This window comes from Mesocricetus auratus, unplaced genomic scaffold (assembly GCF_017639785.1).
Source record: "Mesocricetus auratus isolate SY011 unplaced genomic scaffold, BCM_Maur_2.0 Super-Scaffold_100010, whole genome shotgun sequence".
Taxonomy (NCBI): Eukaryota; Metazoa; Chordata; class Mammalia; order Rodentia; family Cricetidae; genus Mesocricetus; species Mesocricetus auratus.
The window spans coordinates 46,284,090-46,311,198 of record NW_024429194.1 but is presented as its reverse complement, the minus strand read 5'-3'; positions in this window follow the sequence as shown (position 1 = coordinate 46,311,198).

The window sequence follows — 27,109 nt, the reverse complement described above, 5'->3', positions numbered from 1 at the left end:
GGGGCAAGAATGGAGCTACTAATAATGCCTCCACTTCATAGATAAAGATGCAAGACTACAAGGGTCTCAAGAGAGGCAGTCAGATCTGAGTTGGGCATCTTAACCTAACAACTCACCATCACAGTTTTGCCCCGGGTCTCAGAATGTTAAATGGAAGACAGAATGGTTACAATTAGCAAGTGGGCTAATTCAGCAGTGAATGTAAATGAGAGTTATAGATAAATGACATTTAGTGACATTAATTAACTGATTAAATTAAACCTGATATTTTAATCAGAATTTGTTTGTGCAAAGCGTTAGGTAAAATGAAACGTGTTTTAACCTAGTTACTTTTAAAAATTCCAGTTACCATAACAACTTGCGATTTCAATTAAAGGTGGTCTTTTCTTCATATTATTTTTAGAACTTAAGTTACCATAACAACCAGATGCTGTGTATTTGATCGGTTAAATCATTCCCAAAGAGTTAAAAAAAATAGGGTGTCTTTTAGAAACAATCAAAATATGATAAGTGGTTCGCCAGGAATAAATGCCCAAATGGCGAGGCAGACTCGATTTTTCAAGGAGCTCACATGTGAAATAAAAGGCCAATGAATCTTCCTTTGTATGCTAGGCTTATGATGCTTCTCAGTTACAGAAATCAAAAAGAGATTATCAATTGGAGGAAAGTGGAGATGTCAGGTTCTGGGGTAATTCGAATTGTCAGAGTCACAAAGAGGAATGATGTAAATGATAAATTCACTTTCACAGGGTTTGGGGGAGTTTTCTAGAAACAGTATTTCTAGAGCTTCACCCCAGCTGGGGCGTGGGGTAGGGGAGGATTTGCTTCCACACAGAAGATAACATGGGAAAACAGTCCACCTGTCAGTGTTACTTCCTCCCCACTCCCCACCTGGAGAATTGTTACAGGGGCCTGCTCCTGTCTTAGGAATCTGACTCCTCAGAGCAGCAGCAGAGCCAGTACAGCCCAATGCTCTGCAATTAGAGGCTGAGCCTCATAGAACTGGGGAGATTGCTCAATGGGTGAAGTGCTCAAGAATGAGGACCTCACTTCCCTCCATCCCTAGCACCCACCTATGAGCCCTGGGGAGCTGGATAGAGGTGGATTCACAGGGCTTGCTGGCCAGCCAGTCTAGCCACAAGGACAAGTTCGGGTTCAATGGGAGGTCCTTTCTCAGGAAACCAGATGGAAAGTAATAGAGGGAGACATTCAAGGTCTCTATGTTCCCAGGACAACAAGCAGCAAGCTCACCAACCGTCAGGGGGTGCAGGCATGCACACACACACACACACACACACACACACACACACACACACACACACGTACGCACGCACGCACACACTTTTTAGGAGAGGATGGAAAGATTAAAGTGTAGGCAAAGACAGAGGGAGAGCAGAGGAGGGGGATGTGCAAGCAAAACCTTCTCCTAGGTAGCCATATGTCCCTGGTAAGAGGGCAAGAAAGAAGTAGGTGTAAGTTAAAGGTGCTCATAGCTATCCACGTCTAGTCATGTGACATATTCCTGACATACTGAGTCTAGATGCACAGCAAAGTATGGTTCAGAAAATTCCCCCATTCTTGGAATCACAGTCATCACCTGTTAGAGGTAAACTGGTCCTTCCGGGCACACATTCATTAGTGGGCTGCTGTCTACAGTGGACAAGACACACATCTGGCTGCCCTGAGGGGAGGGCCAGGCTGCCCATTAAGTGACAAATAAAGATGGCCTCTGCCTGGGATCTCTCTCTGCCCATAAAATGCAAAGGGGAGACATGATTTTGCCCACAGCCTGGCCGCAGAAGTAGTAGATGGATGGTGGGAGTGTCAGCCATGGATTCCGGGTTTAATTATAGCCCTCTTGCTTAATGAGGTTTCTGGAGGAGGAGGTGGGGGCTCGGTGTGTGCTGGTGTGTCTGGGGTTATTTAATTAAAAAACAATAAAGCTGCCAGCTGCCACTGGTTAACGATCTGGAACCCACCCCTTCCTCCTCCCAGAAGTGAGCCCAGCACAGACTATCCTTCCTTGCTAACCTGTGCTGTGCTGAGGGTCCCTTAGCATCCCACACAGAGGCATCTTTCCTCTTGAGCGCTCTGTGGCTGCTAAACATAATGTGAACAGGTGATCCTAGAGTTACAGAGCCCCCGCAAGGCCCATTACAAACGGCAAACAAGACATCCCATTTGCCCTTTCTTTCAGGTGCTTTTGTTTTGGGACTAAAACAAAACAAAACAAAACAAAACAACAACAACAACAAAACATTGCTTTGGAAATGGTCAGAGGCAAGAGCTGACGAGAGATTAGTTAGAGGTGAATTCCCTTCCCCCTTCCAGGTCCTGCCAGCCTAGGAAATAGAGCAGTGGGGTCCTTCCAGGCTGTACAGAGCAGGGTGGGAGTCTGGCATCAGAATGGCTGCCAGCTCTGAGTTTCCAAGGCTGGCTTTTAATAACCACCTCACTAACTTTTTTTTTTAATATAGCCTCTTTGGGGATGATGAATACATTAGCTTTTGCATCTATCAATTTCAAATAGGTCTTAGGGGATTGTTATGATTAGAAACGTTCTCTTGTGTTGTATTGTTCACCAGAACAGAAGACAGAGAAAGGTCCCTCCATGAGGAGTTTTCATTCTGATATCGTTCCCTGTGGCCGCCAAGGACCAAGGCCTGCCTAGGGACCCCCTGTTCAAACACCTGAAACTCAGCATGGAACACAGTCACAGTGCAGTGTGCCCAGGGAGCAGAGGTCACACACTGATGAGCTGTGGGGTTAGCTGATACTATTGACATACAAGCAAGGGACTTGAACCAAGAGGTCCTCCCTTGCTGCTTAATCAGGCTCATATACACTCTTATGCCTGGGCCTGTCTGAGGCTTATGAGAATCCTATTCTGAGAACCACCTCAGTCAAGGCAAGGCATTGGTCATCCTACCTGAAGTCACTGGTTCATACTATTTGAACCTCTCTTAGTATGAGTCAGCAACACCACCTGTAGTCTAGAGCTACCCTTAATTAGACAGGGGATAACACATCATGGGATTAGAACCATGTTCTCAATTTACCCTTCCACAGCACCTCCAAACTGGCTGAAGAGTAGGTTATTCTCCTCTCAGCCTCCAATCATTTTGCGTCCTGTGTAATAGCCTCAGATGTCTGAAAGCCCCTGTTTGGCAAATTAAGATTCTCTCTTGACTTTCGAAGGCCCTTTTAAGTCCACCAATTGGGCTGGCCTGTGATTAAATCATCTTTGTAATTACATTTTATTTGCATTTCTAATGTATGATTTGCATGTCAATTGCTTATGTCTAAGTCAGAGAGACTCATTTTACCCATATTCTTTGGGGAGGGCTGGGGACTGGTGAGAAATGCTGGCTTCTGGCTGTAACCTCGTCATTTCCATGGCTTTGTTTTTGAAGAGTGGAGACAGTGTGCAGAGTTGAATTGTGTCCCCTCAAAACTATGTAGTGAAGCCATAACTTCCAGTACCTCATAATATAGCCTGTTTGCAAATAAGGTAATTAAAAAACACAATTACTTAAGTTAGGATCAGATCATACTCTTCCAATACAAATTCATCATCGCATAGGCACACACCTAGCAAAAAGTGTTAGAGTCCTTATAAATAAAGGTACTCTGAAGACAGACACCCATACAGAAAGAATGCCTGGGAAGACTTGGATCATAGAACCAACAAGTCAGAAAACTATGGAAGGCTGTCCCCAAAGGCAGTGAGAGAGAAATTACAATGAAGAGATCTTCCTTTAATACCCATAAAAGGAATATGGCCCTCCAGGACCTCAAGGTTTCATTTTGAGTTTTCACATTAAGATTTCAGTTCAAAAAACTTACTTCTGTTTGTAATACTATTAATGTATAATAATGTTACTACATTATTTATTCTATATATCAAGTAAATAACACTTGTTGGGATCATGAAGGTCCTCATGGCCAGCCACAGGTCTCCAGGGAACCCAGGAGTATTAAGCACCAAGGATTGTTTTATCAAAGGGAAGAAAGCTGTTTTTCCAGAAAGATGAGAATTGGAAGTGACTATACCCTAGTGGTCTGCGTTATTTGTTGGTCTAGGCCATACCCAACTCCTATAACCAGGACCAGAGGTGACTAGTAATCTAAATTACCCTTACAGCCAGGGGCTCCCCCAAGCTCTCACAACCAGGACCAGAGGTGGCTAATAGCCCAAATGCCTGCTGTGATATCTGTATGACAAAAACCAGGCCAAGTCCCTCCCTAGGTCCTTAAGCTAATGTAAGTAGCCTATCTCCACAACACATCTTGGAAGAGATGACATGTGTACCCTTAGTTGAATTTCAGTGTTATTGCATTTCCTTCTGCAGTGGAGATTGTATGATACCAGGAACTTTTTTCCAGATTGTACTGTGTTTTAAACATGCTGACACCTAACTGCCTGGGGACAGCCTCTTTAGAAGTTTTGATCCAGGTTGAAGAAGTCAGTCTGAACAAGGGTTCGTTCTGGTTCATTCAAGGTTCGCTTCCTTGCCTGACTCCTGCAGAGACTCATCCAACACTACCTTCAGTGGACTTCCCTGATGAATAAACATGTTTTTTTGTTTTTCTATATGTGAAAGTATGTGGTGGTTCTTAGGAATCATTGATGAATAATAAGAGGGATCAATGAGATGACAGATAATTTTCAAACATAGACTACCAGAGTATGGTGGCTAATCCTGTTGTCTACTAGACTGGAGACTTATATAACACACTGGATATATCCTGTAGGGTGTTTCCAGATATTATTAACTAAAGGATGTTGTAGGTGGCATAATCATCCCATCTATTGGGGGCCAGGTGGAATACAAGTGGAAAAGAGGAAAACCCTCTCTCTTTCTTTCTCTCTCTCTCTCTTTCTCCCCCCCTCCTCCTTATCCTCCTCCTTGTCTTCCGCATCCACCCCTCCTCTTCTTCCTCCTCTCTTTACACACTTACACACAAGTTTTGAACTGCTCTTTTCATCACACCCTTCAAACCAAAATGGTCTGAAATAATGGACCCAAATAAAACTTTCCTCCTTTAAACTGTTTTTCACAGTAGAGACTAATTTAACACCCAGTCTGGGGCACACATCTTTAATCCCAGCATGCTGGAGGCAGATTCAGGCAGATCTCTGTGAGTTCAAGGCCAGCCTGGTCAACAGAGTGAGCTCCAGAAGAACCAAGGCTACACAGAGAAACCCTGTCTCAAAAAAACTAACAAAAAAAGAAGAAAAAAAAAAAGAAAAGCCTAACAGCTGGAGAGTGAGGGGTTGTATTTCTTTCCTTGCTTTATTAAAATTTATGACAACTGAATGTTATTTTAAAATTTCATCTTTTTGAGCCTCATTTTTTTGATCCTCATTTCATCACAAATAAATAAACTGAATAGGAAAACTCTGTAGCATGACTGGATGAGCGGAGGCAGGAAAGCACAATGGGCAGCTTTCCAAACTGGAGTTGAACAGCCTTTATACTTGCACTGCAGAAGGCATACAATGCAAGCCCTATCTCTCAGTTTCCCCATCCTTGCCCTTCTGGCTGTTATTTGAAACCAAGAGCTGAGAGATCTGACAGAGAGACGGGGCCGGAGTTCTTGCCAACTGTTTGTTGGGAAAGAGGGGACCATACAGACCATGCAGACCATACAGACCATACAGACCATGCAGACCATACAGACCATACAGACCATACAGATCATACAGACGACCCCTTTCCTTTATTGAGCACAGCCACTCCCAGTTCATAGCAAGTTCCTTGCTGTTTTTCCTGAAGAAGAAAAGAGCTATGACTCCAGCAGTTCTTGGTTTAAACTCTCATTTTTTTCATAAGAAACAATTTGATAGCTATAATTATTCCTGCAAACCCAATTATTTTCACAGAAATTAAATATGTCTGTAGCTGTGCTTGGATGGATCAATGTATTTGTTACACTATCAGAACCACTCTTCCCCCTGCCATGTTGAAGAAATGAACAATTGAGTACCAGATTGCAGAACTGAGGCTTTGTTTAAAACTGACTGTGAGCAGGCATAAGCATAGGACTGGACTGCTTACACCCAGGAAGACCCTTGATTGCAATTGCCATTCAACCATCCTCTAGGATTAAGCATATGTTCATTGAAATATTTGCTTGAAAATGAGAACCTACAGCCTTAAACTATGAATGCCCTTTTACCCACTGACTTTATTTATAGACACTCATCTTAAGGAAATACTCAAGTGCACAGTAATGCAATGATTTGCATAGCAAGCGTATTCTGCCGAGGGTTATTTATAGTTATTCTTTTTAGCAAAATCCTAAATTCCAATAATAGACAATTAATTCAGTGAAATATGGTTCATCTCTATAATTACACAGGACTGGTGACCATTTAGCTGAGGCTTCTCTGCCACATTATGAAATCCCAATGAATTATGGCATCAGATCCAGGAGCAATTTGCCATCTATCGGTCTCTTCCCATCTTCTTCTACTTCCTCCTGCATCTTGGGCTATGATAAAATCCATGACATGAAATTCCCTGAAAGGACCAACAGTCTAATGGAAAATGAAGGCTTCTAAGGGACACTACCCTTCTTGCATTCGATTTTTCTCCAGCTTATATCTCATCAATCAAGTGACATATGCCTCCAGTGTTTGTATTTAATCACCAGGAAGAATTTTGCAGAGATTTTAATTGGAAATATCACTGCTAGAATCCCAACCTCTTTTTTTAAAATTGTGATAGATGTTCTCCTAAAAACTCACCCGTGTTATACCTTTAAGCTACACTTCAAAAAGCACAGGAGTCATATGCTAATGACTATGTATGCTGTGTACACAGGAGTGTGGTACCTTGCATGTATATTATTATAATGTCTATTTCTGCTATTAGTCTTAAGTAGAGTCTCTTAAAAATGACAGGGTAAAACTGCTGCCACATTTGTCTCCCTGCCTCCCCACCTCCCCTCCTTAGATTTAACCGCCTAGTACCTCATACTTGCTTGGCAAGTGCTCTACTGCTGAACTGTATCCCCAGTTCCATGGGCCATATTTTCAAATGCACACATGTATAGTGATAGTTCCCATGAATTAAAGAACCCAAATTGCTTCTTTTGCCCTATGATCTTAAAAATGGAGATTGAACAGCACTTCTTAACAGTTGGTGATCATCCCAGATCAGGATTTTTCACTCTTGGCACTTTGAACCAAATAATTCTTGGCTGTAATCTGCTGATGTGTAGTATATGGGATGCTATTCAGTGTCCCTGACCTCTCCCTATGAATGCCAGTCTCTCACTTATAGTTGAGACAGCCAAAATATGGCATGACCAAATGCCATGCAGGATATAAACAGGTAGAAATTATTTTACTAGGTTTTTCTTACAGAGAAAAAACATTGTGTTTTCTCAACTTAGAAAAGCTGAGGCTGATTCTCCCCAGAAGCTCATCTCTTGAACAGTTCCAGGTTACCAATAGGCATGAGACTTAGGATGTAGGATGAAATCCCCATTGGTTGTGCCCTGAGATTTTTCAGGGCAGAATGCAAGGTACCATGACAAACCATGCTCATAGTAACTGATTATGGGCTCACCTTGCTGGCATACATAGCACCAAAATCAAGCTCCTACTATCTACCCCTTATTCAAGTGCCCATTTATGTGCAAAGTGCACTGGATGGATTTCTCAACTGATGGCCTAGCTCTCTCTTCTGGCTCAGCAGGAGATGCAGAACACAATGCTTGCTCAAGTGGCTTTGCTAGTCCCCAAGACTTAATAAGTTCTAATCATCTAAATGAATCATTTATCCTATGTCACTCATGGCATAGGATAATGGCCACAAGTGGGGATTTCAGATTATAGCAATGGTTTTGAAGACTACCAGGGGTTTTATAAATCTATTCATCTGTAGACAATTTATGCCAAATTTGGTGTCAGAGTTCAGTAGAATGAAGCAAGTCTAAGCCAGTGAGAATAGACTTGTTTCTCGCTTCTAAAAATAAGGATTGGTCCGTCTCTATGCCACTCACGATAAGTACAAACATGTGTCATATCAGTTGGCACTGGTAGCCATCGTGCACCAATGTGGGGGAATAGTTTAAGATAAATCAAGGTCAAAAGATCAAAAGAAGACAGGTCCTAGGCCTGAACATGTCTGCACTGCAGAATCAGTCATCCCTGAAGCTTTCCCCACTGCTGGAGATAATCAAATTTCCTTTTGCATAAGACAACAAATGCCCCTATGGTTTAAGCCAGTCTGACTGGAATTGTTATATTCTTTAATTAATTTATTATTTGTATTTGTTTTGGGGCATGTGAATGTGGATGTACGTATGCCATGGTGTACATGTGGAGGTCAGGGGGCACTCTAGAAAACTGCTCTCCTACCCCCCTGCAGGACCTGGGGACTATTCAGGTTGTCAGGCCCATGTACAAGTGCCCTTACCCACTGAGCCAACTTGCTGGCCCTAGAACTGTTACATTCTGGGATGGAGTGGGGTGGGGAGTCGGGGAGGTAGGAGGGCCGGGGGAGAAGGGGAGGGAGAGGGAACTGGGAGTAACATGTGTAAAAAGTTAAATAAAAAGTTATTATAAAAAAGAATATGATTTGGATCCTGGAATAAAGTAGAATTATGTATTAAAGGTGTGTTCCACATGCACACATATTAAGGGTGATTTGACTTGATTAACCTGAGATGAATCTATTCATTTTCCAACTATGCTATATGTTCCTACTCACCCTACAATTGCCAGCCTGATAGGCCTTTCTTGCTTGTACCAATTTTGGAACAAGAGGTCAGGCAGGTCTGGGCTCTCTCAGTTCCTAACTTGTAATATTTCTGAGTTAAAAGTGAAAGCCAAACAATACGCAGCAGAAGCATTGCCCATGAAGTTAAGGTAAATATAGTCTTTCCATTAGAGTCAGGAATTATCTGGAAAATTTGGACCTTCCTTGTTGTGAGCAACACCTGGTATTCATGGGACACACATGGACAGTAGGAAATCAGCATGAATAATAGAGGTAGTCAGGTAAAAATCCTTGCAGGGATTTCAGGGAATTCTCCCATCTGTGATGAAGCTCTTGGATAGTCTACATTCTTGGATGCAGCATGGATATGCCCGTTCTTGGCTTCTCAGTCTAGGAGATGGTGGGATGAAATGGAAAAGTCAAGGAGGGGCTGCTGCCAACAAATGGTGCCAGTTTCCAAGATGAGTAGGGTGGGGAAGAGATGGAGTCCTGGCTGGATTCCATCTTCATTTATCTCCTCTGCCCAGAACATTTACACTGGGGCACTATGGTCACATCCCTAAACAGTGTCTAGTTAGGAATCTTGGAGTCAGGTAAAGCCTTGGACTTTGGTAGAATATGGTAGGACCATGTTGTCTTCTCCATGAAATGAGAACAAAAGCCTTCACGCATGGCCTAGGGCAGAAACAAAGCAAGGACCATTTCTCTTCTGTCTTCTCCTCCCCGCTTACTGCTCAGCTGACCTGTCCAGCCCACTATCTTTTCCTTATGGCCATTCATCAGGTCCTTCAGTTTAGCTGGAGGGCTAATCCTATAAACTGGCCACACTCTGAAAGCTGGATGTATCAATTTAGAAAAGGCTGGTGGTCCAGGTTCTAGGCAAACTGTGAAAACTTCCTGACTCTCTAGGTAGAAGAAGGGACATAGGCCACCTGGCTAGGATACCTCATTCTCAAGGAAGAAAAGGAGCAATTGGGAAAGTTTCCTTCCCATACATCACTGGTGCCTTTCCCATGCTTTCATGTCATGCCTGACTCCGACACCTAAGCCTAATGTTTCAACCCTGGTCACACCAATGATTGTCAAGTTCACTCACAGACTAATGGCTTTAAAGACGTATAATATACACATGGCTGTGATCCAGCAAACCCGAGCTTAATCCTGCTCTCATGTTGATTAACTGTGTGACTTCAGATAAACCATTTCAGCTCAGTTTCCTTTGGCACCTAATTGGGGGATTATCTCGCACCGTCTCAGATCCAGTATCATTTGTGGGCAGAGGTAAAATAAGAGCATTATGGAAAGTGCCCTCCTCTGACCCGTTTTAAGGATTCAATGTCTTTTAGATCAGATAATCCCATGAAAGCCTCAGTTTCTCAAGAGTCAGTTGAGTGTGCTAACCCACACCAAGGAGGTGGAGCCCATATTTAGCTAATTGAATATCATTATGTGCTTTGAAACTGTCCCTGCATTTCAATAAATCTGTTTCTTATTAAGAAAGAGATGTATATAATCATTCAAAAATTTACCATAAGAAAGCAGCTGCTGTAAGAATATTTTTGCAAAGGCACCAATTGTTTGGGAAGTGGGCTGCATTTTGCCACTTATGAAAAGAAGCAAAAAAAAAAAAAAAAGGAGAGAGATGTGAGACACAAATATATTGACAGATGAAAAGAATAAACGTTTTTGTTGCACGCGCCTTACAGAGGTGTCGCACACACCAAATTATGGCATAACTGCTGGAGTAACAGCTGCAGCTGGGGCCTTTGTAAAGTGATCCACAATGCCACAGTCTAATAGGCACAGCGACGTGCCCAAGTCACTTCATAAAAGGAGGATAGCCTAATCCTATGCCACATGAGCTCTGGGCTAAACATGGCCATGTCACAGCAGCGGGATCATTCTAGAATAATCACATTCTTAGGGGGGAAAATGCCCTCTAAAACAAAACAGGCATGTGAATCTGCTTGTTCCAGGAAAATTCCTTGGTGAAATGCCAAGCAAGAGCATAGGGTACACATTCCATATGTTTCATGAGTTTCCACGGGGTCACAAACCACTAGCGGGGAAATTGGATTTTAGTGAACAAGGAAGGTGTGGCTGGACTTTATGTAGTCACTCATTTCTTCATTCATTTGTTCCACAAGTATTTCCTGAGTGCCAGGCACAGGACAGGCACTGAAGTACAGTAAGGAGCACAGCAAGGGAGACAGACATTGAACAAATAAAAGAAGAATTAATTCATTGCAACTGTAAACATTTCTTTGACAAGAAAGAAATGCTATGAGTATGAGTAACATACTGTATTTTCTTTTTGAAAGCAGGCTGGAATAGGCAAGCTTGCAATCACGGTATACTTACTTTGATTAATAACAAGAGATGTAGGAGTTAGTACCCAGAAAACCAGGAGTTCCATTGAGGATTTCTAAAACTCATCTCTTAATGATGAATTTGATAGCATGTTCCTGTAGTTGAGTACTCAGAATGTGTCAGGGAAAGTGCCAAAATCACATTCTCAACTCATCAGGCAGTAAAAGCTAAAGGTAGCTACAGATAAGGTGGAAAATCTATTTCCAAATAGACAAGTGCATACATTTCTGTATTAGAGTAGATTCATGGCCAAGACTGTGACTCTAGGACCAGCCTGGCTGGGTTCAAGTTGCTTTGCAACACTCACTAGCTAAAGAAGGCAACTTACTCAAATTCTCTGAAACACAGTTGCCTCCATTATAAGGCAGAAAGGACTCTATCATAATTTTCCTTGCAGGATCATTCTGAAGATGCAGTAATTGAGTACAGTGAATCTTTTCAAACAGCATCAAGATGACGCCAAATGCTCTGGTACTGTTTTTTCCTTATTATTCTTGTTAGTGGGCCCTAAATCTTTTTATTCCTGCAAATATTATGACCTAATTATGTTTTTTAATTATCTAGGAAATATATATATATTTGCCTTCAACATCTGATCTCTTCTGCTTCTAGATAAATCTCTTGACTCTTCCTTGTACCTTTGACTGGTACCATCTGATTTGTCAAAGTTGCCTGGACAAAGGCACTTTGAAATATTGTGTAAGTGAGTCGAAGAGTTTAACTCAAGCAGAAGACTACTCCAGCTAACTCCCCTAGGCTTTTCCTAGCCATGGGGTCACCCTCAAAGGATAGAAACAATGGGAAGGTCAAGTGTGAACACACACATCCTTTGTCCTTGAGGACTGCAGTGGGGGCCATTAAGCAGCTAAGCTGAAAAGATATGCTTTAGAATGTCTGATAGATGGCCAGTGATTTGGCCTTTAGCTTTCCTTATGTGTGGAGGGTCAAGGACTTCTTTGGCATCTTGAAGGCTTTAGAGGAAGCTAGTGGATTTCTGGAACTAGAGAAGAGTCAGTTTTGCTGGGTTTTGCTGATTTGTGTATTCCCCAGCCCCACTAAACAAGCAGGCTGTGAATGAAAACAACTCTAAAGATGGTTAATTGTGTATGCAGTAAATACAGTTTACTCCTGAAGAAACAGCTTACCACTGTGGGGAACCAAACAGGGAGGGCAGCAGTTAGGTTAAAGGAAAACCGGTTCTAGTTCTGAAAGGGCAAACAGAAGCCACGCTAATTTTGCCTTTTGTAAATCCATACCCACCCCCTTCTGATTGTCCTTCTGCACTATTGCAGTGAACTGTTCCCAAAGAGAATCGTCTCCTGGCTTGTCAACCAGTTAGCTATTTTTCAACATTATTTCTAAAACGGACCTCTGGCCTCCTGGCAGCCCTACAAAATGAGTGGGTAGATTCTTCTTCCAAGAAGTGATTAACTGAGAAAAGGGGACAACTATGCTGTATTCCCGCCCAAGTTCTTGAGCCCCTTGCAATTTCCCTTTCAAGTACATAAGCCCCAGGGGAGTGGGCTACATCTTGTAACTCAGCAGGAAGCCTCCGTTGGGAAAAGGCAGCAAGCAAAAACTGTTTCACACCCACGACTGCATGCTAAAATCCACCTCTCTCTTTCGTCACTTTTGTTCTTGGCTTCCTACAACAAAGGCATGCATGCCTGGCAGCCTTGTCCTTATCTGCAGCTCAGAGCGCTGGTGACACTGTTTGCCTATCAGAGGTGGTATAAATTATCTCTAGCTGGTAGTCTGGAGATGGTGCCAGCTGTCTTCGTGACCAGGGACTTATCTTACAGAGCACTGACTTCACCCATGTCTTGCACTTACTTAGAAACTATTTGTTTGAGTGGCTGTGTTCCTCTATTTCAGGATACTGTTTACTGTATGCTTTCCTAGTCCCTTCGATGAAACAATTGAAGTGAGATATCTGCTATTCAGATGAGGGCAAGGTTGATCATTTCTTTTATAACAACAACAAAAATAGTAAGTCCAATCCCAAACCCTTCAATTCACAATAACTTAAAGGAAGGGGTGTCATTTTCTGGTAAAATAGAACTCCCTGAACACTGGGGATAGACACCACTGGAGATGTCAAAGAAAGACTGCCCTGGGCCTTTGCCTTCTGAGATCACATTCTGTAGTAGCGCTAATGCACATTTCTGTGAAGGATTGCATGCCATGACACAAATTCATCCCAGGGTTAAGACACCAGGGACTTGTTTTCTGTGAGACAAATTCTACACTAATAGTTTCTCATGCAGATCCTGTGTAAGACTCTCTACACCTGCCCAAGTGGCCCAGAATAACTCTCTCATACACACAGCACTCTGTGTGGCAACAGGCCAAACACATCAGAGGGAGAAGGCGGGGCACCCGTCCCCATTTTCACTTCTCATGTCCACTCTGAGCAGGGTGTTTCTCATTACAGTATTATGAAACGGGAATCTTTTCTTTCTTATGAATAATAAATAGAAGCCTGGAAACTAAAAGAATATGATAGGATTCTGCCAGCGGAGCTGACAGTCAGAGAGCAGAAGTAGCAGAAGCAAAAATTATTTTTTTGAAAAAAATCAGTATGCTTTGTGAAACTTTCCATATTTTTAATTCACTTGCAGCAGATAATTAGCTCATATATTTAAATTGGCCTGCTGAATTTTATTCAGTGATTTTTAAAGAGATCACATGCTATTTTATTTGTGCATTAGTTAAACTGCTATACAGTATATGAAGGCGACCCCCACGCCCCAGAATGCTGGTGTCTCCTTAAGAGACTGCTTAGGGCTCCATTGCCAGCCTAATGATCCAGATCATATCATTTTTCCAGCAAATTTTTAAGTTATTTGAAGGAAGAGAGGGGGTGGGGATGGAGTGGTCAAAAGACAAGGGGTCAAGGGAACACGCCACAGAATGTAGAATTTTCATTGCGCTTCAACGTCACAGGCAGTGGGCAGTTTGTGGTGCCTGGGCAGGAGAGAGCCAGGCTTGACAGAGGAGACTTTCTGGGCAGGAGCTCTATTAGGAATGCTGGCATCCTAAGAGAAGGGGCCCTGAAGGCTGCATTTTGCCCTTACCATCCAGTTTCAAATTCAGTGCGTTATTTAAATCAAAACATACCATCCTTATGGGGGAAGGAAGATAGATACATTTCTTCATCTTGTTTGACTTGCATATCTGGGCTTTTGGGGGTAGGTGGGAAAAAAGCGTTCTCCCTGAGGGCCCCTGTGGGGCTTGCTTTTCAGTATTACCTTTGGTCAAGAGGTACAGGGAACCAGTCGTGGAGAGTTACAGACATCGTGCATCCTTTTCTTTGTATTTCCCTCCTCTCTCAACCCCTTCTGTTTGTCTAATCACCTATCTGGCCCTTATTTTCAGGGCTTCTTGCTCTGTCTCCGTAGACAGGCTTGCCGGCTTGTTGGTGGTTTCTTGACACTTTCTGGTCAGTCCTTCCAGAGCCCTCCTCTACCACATCTCAACTCAGAGGAGAGTGCCCTGCCTGCCACTTTTCAGCAGGCAGGGCACATTTTGAGGATGTCTGTATTAAGGGAGACAGGGCGAGATTGTTTACTTTCTCAGAAGGCTAAACATCTCAGCTGGGAGTCCTTGACTGTGTGCTTAAGGACACAGACAGAAAGTTCAAAGGGCAGCAGAGAGTGCTCCTGCCACCGTGATTTGCATCTGAGTTCAATTCAGCTCCGCTTTAAAGAGTCTCATTTGAATACACAGTACATTAGCTCCATCCCTGCTTCCTCTCCAGTATGGGAAATACATTCATAGCTCAGTAACCTCTCCCCTGTCTGGTCCAGACAGCTGGGGAGAGGGTGGGCAGGGGGATCCAACAACTGCAGAGAAATTGTATTTCAAATGAATGTCTTGTCATCAGCTGCCTATGTATCCCTCAGCTGCACTCCAGGAAGAGATTTGCATATTTTTTCTTCCTAATGGAAATACATATAGGATGAAGATTTTGTTTTGTCCATTTAAAAATATTGCTGTGCCCCGTTTGCTAGAGGGATTTCTAAATTCGTGATTGGAAGTAATGACCTGTTAGACTAAGGAAACTCAGAAGAATTTTAGATGACACGTTTGCCATTATCATGTGTGTGAAGAATTTCACGTAGAAATTGCCTCCAGAATATTTTCCTGCAAAAAAATTAATAAGCAGATTTATAATGTGAGGATATGTGGATGTAGATATGTGAGGGACCACTGATCTAAACCGAATCAGCCTACAGAGAGCCCTAAATTATGCAGGAGGCTGAAATGGCATTACTCAAATTGTCTATTCCCTTTCTTTTCCATCTTCAGGGGAATTCATATAAACTTTGGGATCACTGTGTGTTTTCTTAACCCCTTGTATTCTTTTAGTCTGGACAAGCAAGAGGGTCACTAAAGACTGAGTGTGAATAATAAGCATTATAATATAAATGTTTGAAACCTACACAGTTTTTTCCAAATGAATGTATATATGTTTGAAAATAACAACAACAATAATCATGACACATTAGAATATTAACCCTCTAAGAAAAAACAGGGCAGATCTTTTGTATGTAATGTAGACTTTCATGTATCAGTGAATTGAAAGTGGACACCTTGAGAGACTAAAGTATTCTTTTGTCTTTTATTTTTTAGCTTTCAACAATGGTCTTTGTTTTTAATTTTGTCTCGCTATAACACTTTGGGAGTTTGGGAGTATAGTACTCACTACTACGACCTGTACCATCTCTGGTTGACTATCACCAAGTGAAATTTTTATCATTTGAGGAAGATTTGACTTTTGTCAACTATCTGAATCCAAGATAACTAATGAAGAGTAAATAGCTAAGAGTTTTAGTAAGGCCATCAATAAGCATAGCTCTGGAAGTGCAAAATGTGTTCTGAACGTATTTAATTTCCTGCTGGAAGCCACTAAATTCATGAATTTCATACTGTACCTCATACAATCCATGCAATCCTCTTTGTTTTTAATTAAAGAGTTGTAGGCTTAAAAGAAACCTTTAAAGTTACAGAATCTAATCACTCAGTCAAAGGAAATAAAAAGGCTCTAATAGTGAAATCTTACTCTTCTTGACTATAGAAGTGTAAGTAATTAGTCTTTTTTTAGCTACTGTTATTATAATTACTGGGACTATGCGGTGTGTGTATGTGAGTGTGTGTGTGTGTGTGTGTGTGTGTGTGTGTGTTAGATAGATAGATAGATAGATAGATAGATACACAAACACACAAACATATGGCTACCTAGGTGCATATGGTATCCAGTATGATTGTGTGTATGTTCAAAGGACATACATACAGCATATCTTCTTAGCGCTCAACTATTTCCCTTACTTTGAGACTAACTCTTCTACCTGATATGGAATCCTTGAATTCACAGGTATAAAATCCTATAGCCATTCTGAGAGCGTGACATCTATGTATGGAGCTGGCTGGGTGGGTCAAATGTAACATCTGAGCCAAGGCCTCTCCTGGGAATTTGGAAGTAGCATTTAAGGAATCTTTCAATATTAATTTGTAAGGTAATTTTTTCTGCAGGCATTTTGCATGACCCGGAGTGCCAAGAAACATTGTCTCTAAAGAAAAGCTAAAAATAATACAGAAGACATGAACATAGACAAAAATAAAGTAAGGGAATTTCCATCAGGCTGATATTTTCCAGCTCCAGTCTTCTGTGAGTGATTGGGTCACTGCACTTAAGTTGCTTGAACTACCATTGCATCCATAAATAGCATATTGAGCACTTTTTAAAATTATTATTATTATTATTTGGTTTGTTTGGTTTTTTTTTCGAGACAGGGTTTCTCTGTGGCTTTGGAGGCTGTCCTGGAACTAGCTCTTGTAGAACAGGCTGGTCTACCAGAGATCCACCTGCCTCTGCCTCCCGAGTGCTGGGATTAAAGACATGTACTACCACCGCCTGGCTAACCAGTTTAATTCTTTTTCATTAAAATAGTTTGCATTTATTTTGTTACTTTCAACTAATAGTATCTAACTGTTACTTTCAACTAACATATCTAATGGTATCTAATAGATGCTGCATGTAGAGTTACCCCAAGAGGAAGCTGAGGCACCCTACCTCTTTCTTGGAACCCACTTTTATTTTTGTGGGGATTTAATGGACTTGATAAACAATGAGATCTGAAAAAAATTAAAATGGGATTCTGTAGGGTGAAGCCTTTTCCTTGCCAGTCGCTTTGGTTTTTCCCCATCAGTTGCCTGGGCTCTGCCGTGTTGTAGTCCCCAAATAACACACAAGACACTGTATTAATTATGAAGCTGTTGGCCATTTGCTTGATTTCTTACTGGCTATCTCTGACTTAAGTATTTACTCCATAATTGTTAATCTAAGTATTTCTCTTACCGGAGAAAAAGTCCGGACTTTTTACCCCTATGGCAGCTACATCGTGGCTCCCTATGTTTCTCCTTCCCAGAGTCCTCCTCGACTCCTAGTCCCGCCTATCTTGCTTCCCCATTGGCCAACAGTGCTTTATTCAACAACCAATAAGAGACAGATTTCAGAATGACATCTCCCATCAGGATTCCATGCCTCATTCTCAGCCCTAACTTTTGTGTCATCTTCCAATTTCAGATTTCCACAGGATGCTAACCAGGAACAGGACTTCCTCTGAAGGTGGGCAAGTAGAAGTATCTGGACCATGGCCCATAGTTCATCATTGTAGAGAAAGGACAAATGATTGTGGTCTGCATGGTCCTATGTAAAAGTCCTTGCATGATGTTGTCCCAGAAAAACTGGGAAAGGGAAGTAGAACACAATCAGTATGCTATATTCAACTCTTCTCTCATCGCCTAGACTACAAGATGAAAGAACAAGCTGTCAGTAGAAACAGTAGGATCTGAGCCACAGCCTCAGCCTTCCAGCTTACCCAGTGTCACACTCAATGTCCTTCCCCACCACATACATACATACATACATGCTTTGTACAAGTCATTTCTTCTGCATGGAATACCCTTCACAGGCTCCTTATCCCTCACTCCATTTTAGCTCTCCAACCCCTTGGTCTAAAAAATGTTCTGTTCAAGTTTTGAAATCAGCTTCAAGAGTACTGTTCTGAAGGAGCCCTTCTCTGCTTTCTTCTATCCAGAATGATACTATCTGGATCCAATACTATACTGTTCCAATATTTCGTAAATACTTGCATCACTGCCATCATTGTACTTTCTTAAAATGAGTCACATGTGTGAATCATGTGAAGGCAAGAACCACATCTCAGTTACCTTTGAATGCCCTGCTTCCCAGTTACTGATCTGTAACAGATGCTGTAATAGGTAAGACAGTGGATATGTTGATAAATGTGGAAAAAAGTGAACTGGAACTATAAGGTCGGTGTTTGTATGTTTATTTATTTTCAAGCACTTCTAAAATGTTCCCCTATGTTGGTACATTTTTTAATATATTGTTTCTGTTTCCCTAGAAGGCTAAGCAGATGTCATATCTAGGAGAGCAATTTAAAACTATGTTATTCAGCAAAGATATTCATGTCTGACAGAAAAGTGAGTTTTTTCTGGTCCTGGAAACCTTAATAGTAAATGAAAACGTTGATTTTCCCCCTCTGTTTCATTTATCTTTCTTAAACATGACTGGAAGAGTTTTGCATTGGCTGAAAAGTCCATAAGCTGTATGAGATGGAGAAAACATCAGCTTTGATGTCATTGTTGACATGTATATGTGCATGAGTCCACATACCCACAGAGACCAGAAGAGATTGTCCTCTCCTCTAGAGCTGTATTTATAGGAAATGGTGGACTGCCTGACTTGGGAGCAGAGAACAAAACTCAGGTTCTCTACAAGAGCAGAACATACTCTTAACTTCTGAGATATTTTTTCATCCATAAAGACAATTTTAAACTACTTGAGAAAAGCTGTCTGCCCTCTAAGTAAATTATATATTAAAATAACAGTTAAGTGGGAACATACCCACTGAAACATCAGTGGGATCAAGTATGATTCATTGCTCACAATGCACCATCCTTTACCTACGAATTGGTGAAGGTCATAGTTTAGGTGTTGGTATCAGGCCATAATATAGTCACCATAGCTATATAGGTCTCTGCTTTCCAGCCAGCTCCCAGCTGTGAAGACACTGTCCTGAAAATGATGCTTTGGTGTTGATTTCAAATACTTTTTTTTCAGTTGCTACGTCTGAGTAACTTAACGGTCAACTCTGAAACTTGCCTTTCTTCTTGGAGTGTATAGAGTTCAATACTGCTACTTCTGTTACTTTGACAATACCTGGCTTATTCATAGCTGTTTTCATACACAGCCTTGTAACACTGGAGCAGTGAGATTCCAACAGAGCTATGTATTTGTGAAAGAGCTTTCTTCTCTCAAAATATCTCCCACTTTTTGTACCAGACTGGTATGACATTCTTTGGAACATATACCTACAAAGAGTGTCTTTGAGGTTGAGACTACCCTCTTCACTGATAGTATCTTTAATCTATAATTGTTTCCTACCTCACTTTTCAATCCTACATGGGCTTTGGAGCAATGATTTTAAAGTGGAAACTGTTCAGTGAAATGTCACCATTAGAAATTTTTCAATTAAGAGGTTTGTGGCAACTATGGTCACATTAAATCATGAAAAAGAGTAATACAGAGCTTGAGCTGTGAAGATAATGTGAAAGGTAATCCATTCTAAAACCTTAATTTTACAATCAGCGTTGTCTGTGAGAAGCCAAGGGACTTGTCTAAAATCACATATGAAAGCCAGTGGCAGAGCTAGGGAAAAACAAACAAAAAACAACTGCCGCTCACTTTCCGTGCTAGATATCTTTGCTACAAACTATGTAGAAAAAAAGAAGACAAGGGTAAATGATAAATGACATAATCATGGATGAATCAAAGGTCACATCCTTCATATTCCTTAGACTGAAGAGACCTAAGGCAAGTGCTGACAATGCTTTACAGTGGTAAAGAGTCAAGCCTTTGTATTCCACTTGATTTTCCATTCTAGGATTTGTTTACAACGTTTGGAGAATGGACTATTCATCTTCATTGCTCTTTTCCTAAAAGAAGAGCATCACAATGCTGTCTATCTCCAACAGCTAGCTTGAAAACAACATGATAATCCTATATGCCATGTGCATGTGGTTGTGCAGAGCAAGTACTCAAGAGTGTACACCTTAACACTATTAGTATGGGAAAATTCAGCTCAGGATATGTCTCCAACAGATCAGGAGAAAGAAAGATAAACAGCTATTCATGTAGTAACTGAATGCATACGTTAGCATGAGCACGGGAAGAGCATTATGAATTTGGGGGTCCCTCGGTCCGCCTCAGCCCTCACATGCCTTTCATACTATGAGCATCTCCCAAGTCCCGTGAGAACTATAAAGTATGTGATTGTTATACACCATGTCCTTTAAATGTAAGCCAGCTAGTTCATCTGGTGCGCACATGAAGAAACACCAATCATCTCTAATGTAAGAAAATCTCATGTGTTTGGCTTATGGAAAGCTGCAGGCTTGATTCTTCATTTTATTTTTTCTTTGTGGTTTTGCTCATTTTTGCTTCCAGCATGAAACTCTAAGATATTAGGGAAATTTTTGATGAAGTATGGATTTTACCTCAAGCTTTGGCTTAATATTTTAATTCCTTCATTCAATACCATGACACTTGAAATATCATGATTGTCACCACCGTCATCATTAACATCATCTGCACTAATGGCTTGTCACAAATGCTCCCTTTGGAATTTGTGCTCAGATTTTCTCTTAAAGACTGCACTTAGAATGTCTTTTCCTGGTGGTGGTGTTGCACACCTCTAATCTCAGCACTCAGGAGGCAGAAGCAGGTGAATCTCTGTGAGTTCAAGCCCAGCATGATTTACAGAGCGAGTTCCAGGACAGGTTCCAAAGCTACACAGGGAAACCCTGTCTCAAAAAACCATCCCCTATCCCCTAAAGTCTTTTTTCTTTACACACTTTGTAGTTAGAACCATCCCTAGATCACCTTCTGGGATGATATGACAAGTCTCCCAGACTCTCACAGTAGACCCAACAGACATATTTAGTGGTTTATTTCAGAGCCCTATGTAATTCTTCAAGGGTTAAATGTAAGGAGTTAATTTGGTTCAAATTTCAAGAATGACTTTCTTTTGGTTCAAACTTCAAGAATGAAAACAAGCAAGCAAACTCTCAGCAATTTCTTAATGGTAATACATCAAAAATTTGCAAACGATCATAGTAAACGAGATATAAAAATGTTAACTAGGGTTTGAACTGTCAATGCAGTGTGATGGGCCAGCCTTGGGCTCCTGCAGTCATGCCTTCCATGCATGACAGATTGTATCCACTCTGCACGTAAGCACCTACTATGTGCCCACTCTCTGTTGTCACCAGGGATCCCAAGGTTAACAGGACAGGTTCTGACTAAATGAACCAACCTTCCAGAAGCAAACACTGTGAGCCAAAGTCTACAAACCATTAACTCTGAAAATTATGAGACACACTATATAAATAAGGCATTTATGTACACTGTCATGTGGTATTTGCTCTGAGGATGCGGGAGGACATCTGCATGAATGGTTTCTAGAAAATAATTTACTTACATTTTATAATTATTTATATATTACATACAATTATATATCATTGTATATAATATAAAACTATATATGTATAAACATATACAATGTAATATATGACATATTGTACATATAATATATTTCCAAAATTTTTTTTGATAACCACTTGGTACTGTAGCATTATGTACTATGGCATGCCTGGTCCCACTAATAATACATAAAGTTTAAAAAATGTAAATGCTAAATAAAGATGAGTGTTGCTGGCATCCTTTGAATCAGATCCCGAGTAGCTTGGTGTGGCATTGGCTTTGCATTCCTCACAAATCTTCCAACCCCTAAGGGCTTCTCACATGACAGCAGGGACAAAACTCAGCTTGAGTTTTCCACTTATTCTACAAATCAAATTATATGTGCCAAGCACAACTCTAAGCACAAGAGATATCACAGTGAATGATCAGATAAACACTGTGCTTCCATGAAGATCGCCTTCAAGTGTGAGACACAGACAACAAATAAAGAGTCTAAAAACAAAACGGCAGAGTTTCAGAGGTGTTGAAGAGGGAAAACATGAGCCTCAAAGGGCAGTGTAAATAACAGGTTATCATCAGGGTAGTCAGGCAGGGATGGTCTCCCATAGAAAGTGCCCACTGAGCAGACGTGGAAGGTCAGAGTGATGGGCAATCTGGAGGGAAACACTCAGCATGCAGAGACCAACCAGAGACGGAAGGGACCAGGAGATGATATTTCCCAAAGCAGCCCATGAGGAACTACATTTTCACAGTCACAGCAGAGGAGTTCTTGTAGGTAGAAGGTGCAGGGCCATGCCTGGCAGCACTGGCAATAAATGTAGAAAGCTTAGTGAAAGAGAGAAAGCCTGAGTTTGCGTGAATTGATAACTGAAGAAAAAAAACAGGGTTCTGAAAGGCAAGAGGAAAGTTTGGTGGGTGGCCAGAACTATCAGTGTCAGAAATTCAGTCTTTGGAAGAAGGTGAGGCAGATTCTTGGAAGAAAGTATTTCCATATGGAAGTGATAACACTGGCAGACATTGGGAAAGAGTGCAGAGAACCTCTGAGTTTGGGGAAAATAGAAACATTTCCCCCCCTTCTCTTCCCGGTGATTAGAAAGCAGTTGTCAGGCCAAAGGATAAACGATAGCTTCTGATTTACACTTCAACCTCAATACAAGAAAACCATTCACTGTCCCAATGACTAACTCCACTTTTTCTTGTCCTTATAACACTGGCCACAAGATCAGAGTATAGAGAAATGGGGCATGTAATCCAATTTGAACATCTCAAGCCTTGTAGAAACAAACTGGCAAACAGAGGCAAAGCTGTGACCATCCTCAAGATTATGAAGCTGGCAAATGCTAAATTCCAAATAAATGGATGATAACAGAGCAACAGAGACAAAGCCATTGTTTCACACTTTTTGGTAAGATGAAATGGTAGTGTCCTTCTAATGATTAGTCTTTCTTCCAATTTTCATTCAAGAAATTCCCACTCACATGATGCTGAAAACAGTAATGTAGCTATGGGAGTGGTATTGAGTTCTACCACATGTCCATGTGAATATATATTTACTCATATATGTATATATATATATACACACACACACATATATATATATATATATATATATTACTTCATAAGAAAAGATCCAGTTTTCCAGGTGGAAGTGTAGGTCTACAGCTTGCTCAATGATTTGGAAAATATTTACAGTTTAATAAACCTTACATGGTTCACTTTTTGCTAAGCATAATGAGATAATTTATCTGAATCAAGTGTCTTTCATGACTCAGAAGATGAAAGAACACTGCTAATATTTTTTTCTTGAGCAAATTCCTACAATCACGCATCAGAAGCGAAATGACTATAAGCATGAGGACAAACTGTGTGGGGGAAGGGCAGGGTTACTAAACCAATACTTCAACAATGGCCCTGTAATTGTTTGAAAGAAAATGACCCCATGGGCTCACAAGAAGTGGCACTAATAGGAGGTATGGCCTTGCTGGAATGGATGTAGATTTGTTGAAGGAAGGGTGTCAATAGGGGTAGGCTTAGAGGTCTCAGATGCTCAAGGTAGGCCCAGTGTGACTCACTGTTTCTTCCTGCTGCCTATGGGTCTTGATGTAGAATTTTCAGCTAGCAGCAGCATGCCTGCCTGCATGGCACCATGCTTCCCACCATGATGACAATGGACAAAACCTCTGAACTGTAAGCCAGTCCTAATTAAATGTTTTCCTTTATAAAAGTTGCCATAGTCATGGTGTCTTTTCACAGCAATAAAACCCTAAGACAGGCCCTATGTAACCCTTTTCAAAATAACTTTCCTTCAAGAGTTGTCTTGATGAGATTGGGCACATTCAGGTTGGTATGAACAATTTTCTGGATAGATATCACTTACCAAAATTAAATCAAGAACAGATAAACAATTTAAACAGACCTTTAACACTTAATGAAATAGAAGCAGTCATCAAAAGTCTTCAAACCAAAAAAAAGTCCAGGGCCAGATGGTTTCAGCACAGACTTCTACCAGAAATTCAAAGAAGAGTTAATACCAATACTCTCCAAATTGTTCCACACAATAAAAGCAGAAAGAACTACAGACCAATCTCCCTCATGAACACTGATGCAAAAGTACTCAATAAAATTCTGGCAAATCAAATCAAAGAACACATCAGAAAAATCATACACCATGATCAAGTAGGCTTCATCCCAGGGATGCAGGGATGGTTCAACATCACTGTAATCCACCATATGAACAATCTGAAAAAAAAAAAACATGATCATCTCACTAGATGCTAAAAAAGCCTTTGATCAAATTCAGCATCCCTTCATGATAAAGGTCTGGGAGAGATCAGGGATAACAGGAACATACTTAAACATAATAAAAGCAAGATACAGCAAATAAACAGCCAACATCAAACTAAATAAAGAGAAACTCAACGCAATTCCTCCAAAATCAGGAACAAGACAAGGTTATTCACTCTCTCCATATCTCTTCAATTTTAAACTTGAAGTTCTAGCTAGAACAATAAAATAATAAAGGAGGTCAAGTGGATACAAATTAAAAAGGAAGAAGTAAAAATTAGTTATTTGCAGATGATAAGATAGTCTACATAAGTGACCCAAAGAATTATACAAGGGAACTCCTACAGCTGATAAACACCTTCATCAAAGTGGCAGGATACAGGTTAACTAAAAAAAATCAGTAGCCCTACTATACATAGACAATAAATGTGTTGAGAAAGAAACTAGAGAAACATCACCCTTTACAATAGCCACAAACAACATAAAATATCTTGGTGTAACTCTAACCAAACAGGTGAAAGGTGTGTATGACAAGAACTTCCAGTCACTAAAAAAAAAAAAAGAAATTAAAAAAGATACCAGAAAATGGAAAGATCTCCCATGCTCTTGGATAGGTAGGATTAACATAGTAATAACTGGCAATCCTACCAAAAGCAATCTACAGATTCAATGCAATCCCTTTCAAAATCCTAGCACAATTCTTCACAGACATTGAAAGGCCAACCCTCAACTTTATATGGAAAAAAAAAAGACCCAGGATAGCCAAAACGACCCTGTACAAAAAAGGAACTTCAGGAGGCATCACCATCCCTGACTTCAAGCTCTATTACAGAGCTATAGTCCTGAAAACAGTTTGGTATTGGCACAAAAATAGACATGTAGACCAATGGAATTCAGTTGAAGACCCTGATATTCACCCACACACCTTTGAACACCTGATCTTTGACAAAGAATCTAAAACTATACAATAGATAAAAGAAAGCATCTTCAACAAATAGTGCTGGCATAACTGGATGCTAGCATGTAGAAGACTGCAGATAGATTCATATCTATCAACATGCACAAAACTTAAGTCCAAATGGATCAAAGACCTCAACATAAATCCAGTCTCACTGAACCTCTTAGAAGAGAAAGTGGGAGGCACCCTTGAACGAATTGGTACAAGAGACAACTTCCTGAACATAACATCAGTAGCACAGTCACTGAGATTGACAATTAATGAATGGGACTTTCTGAAACTGAGAAGCTTCTGTAATGGACACAGTCAACAAGACAAAATGGCAACCCACAGAATGGTAAAAGATATTCACCAACCCCACATCTGACAGAGGGCTGATCTCCAAAACTTACAAAGAACTGAAGAAGCAAGTCTCCAAAATATCAAATAACCCAATTAAAAAGTGGGGTACTGTAGGGAAAGAATTTAGGTGACTGTGCCACTATCCATGCCACTTTGGGCTAGAGGCATGCATGGATGTGGAAATAAATGGTGATGCAGGACAGAGGCATGCTGTCTTTCAGGCTTCTGGTCTAGTATTGGAAAGCTGCTGATTTACCTTTGTTGCCAGTTTCTCTTATAAGTACATTCCACAATAAATATTTACCTATACTGTCATCAAGTGTGCCATTTATTTTTACAGGGTACAGAACTAAATAGAGAATTCTCAATAGAAGAGTCTAAAATGGCTGAGACACACTTGAGAAAGTGCTCAACATCCTTAGCCATCAGGGAAATGCAAATCAAAACAACTATGAGATAACATCTCACTCCTGTCAAAATGGCTAAAATCAAAAACACCAATGACAGTTTATGCTGGAGAGGATATGGAGAAAGGAGAACACTCTTCCACTGCTGGTGGGAGTGCCAACTCGTGCAGCTGCTTTGGAGATCAGTATGGACATTCCTCAGGAAAATGGAAGTCAGCCTACCACAAGATCCAGCAATACCACTCTTAGGCATATACCCAAAAGATGTACACTCATACAATAAGGAAATCTGCTCTACTATGTTCATACCAGCATTATTTGCAATAGCCAGAACCTGGAAGCAACCTAGATGCCCCTCAACTGAAGAGTGGATAGAGAAAATGTGGTATATTTACACAATGGAGTACTACTCAGCAGAAAACAAAAAACAAAAAAACAATGGAATCTTGAAATTTGCAGGCAAATGAATGGCACTAGAAAAAACCATCCTGAGTGAGGTAACCCAGTCACAAAAAGAGAAACATGGTATGTATTCACTCATATATGGATTTTAGACATGGAGCAGGGGATTACCAGCCTACAATCCCACCACTAGAGAGTTAGGGAAACAGGGAAGACCCTAAGAGAGATATGCATGGTACCCCAGAGAAGGGGAATGGGACAGGATTTCCTGAGACGATTGGGAGCATGAGGGGAGGGGATACGGAGTGGAGAGAAAAAGAGGGGAATAAAGGAGGGGAGAGGAGCACATGGTGGAGCAGGAGAGTTGAGTCAGGGAAAGAATAGAGGAGAGCAGAATGAGAGATACCATTATAGATTTGAGGAGAAATCTGGCACAGATTTACAAGAATGATGCCAACTGGCAATCTAAGAAATAGTGGAGATGCTACCTTAAATGCCCTTCCCAGATAATGAGATTGATGACTACCTTATATGCTAT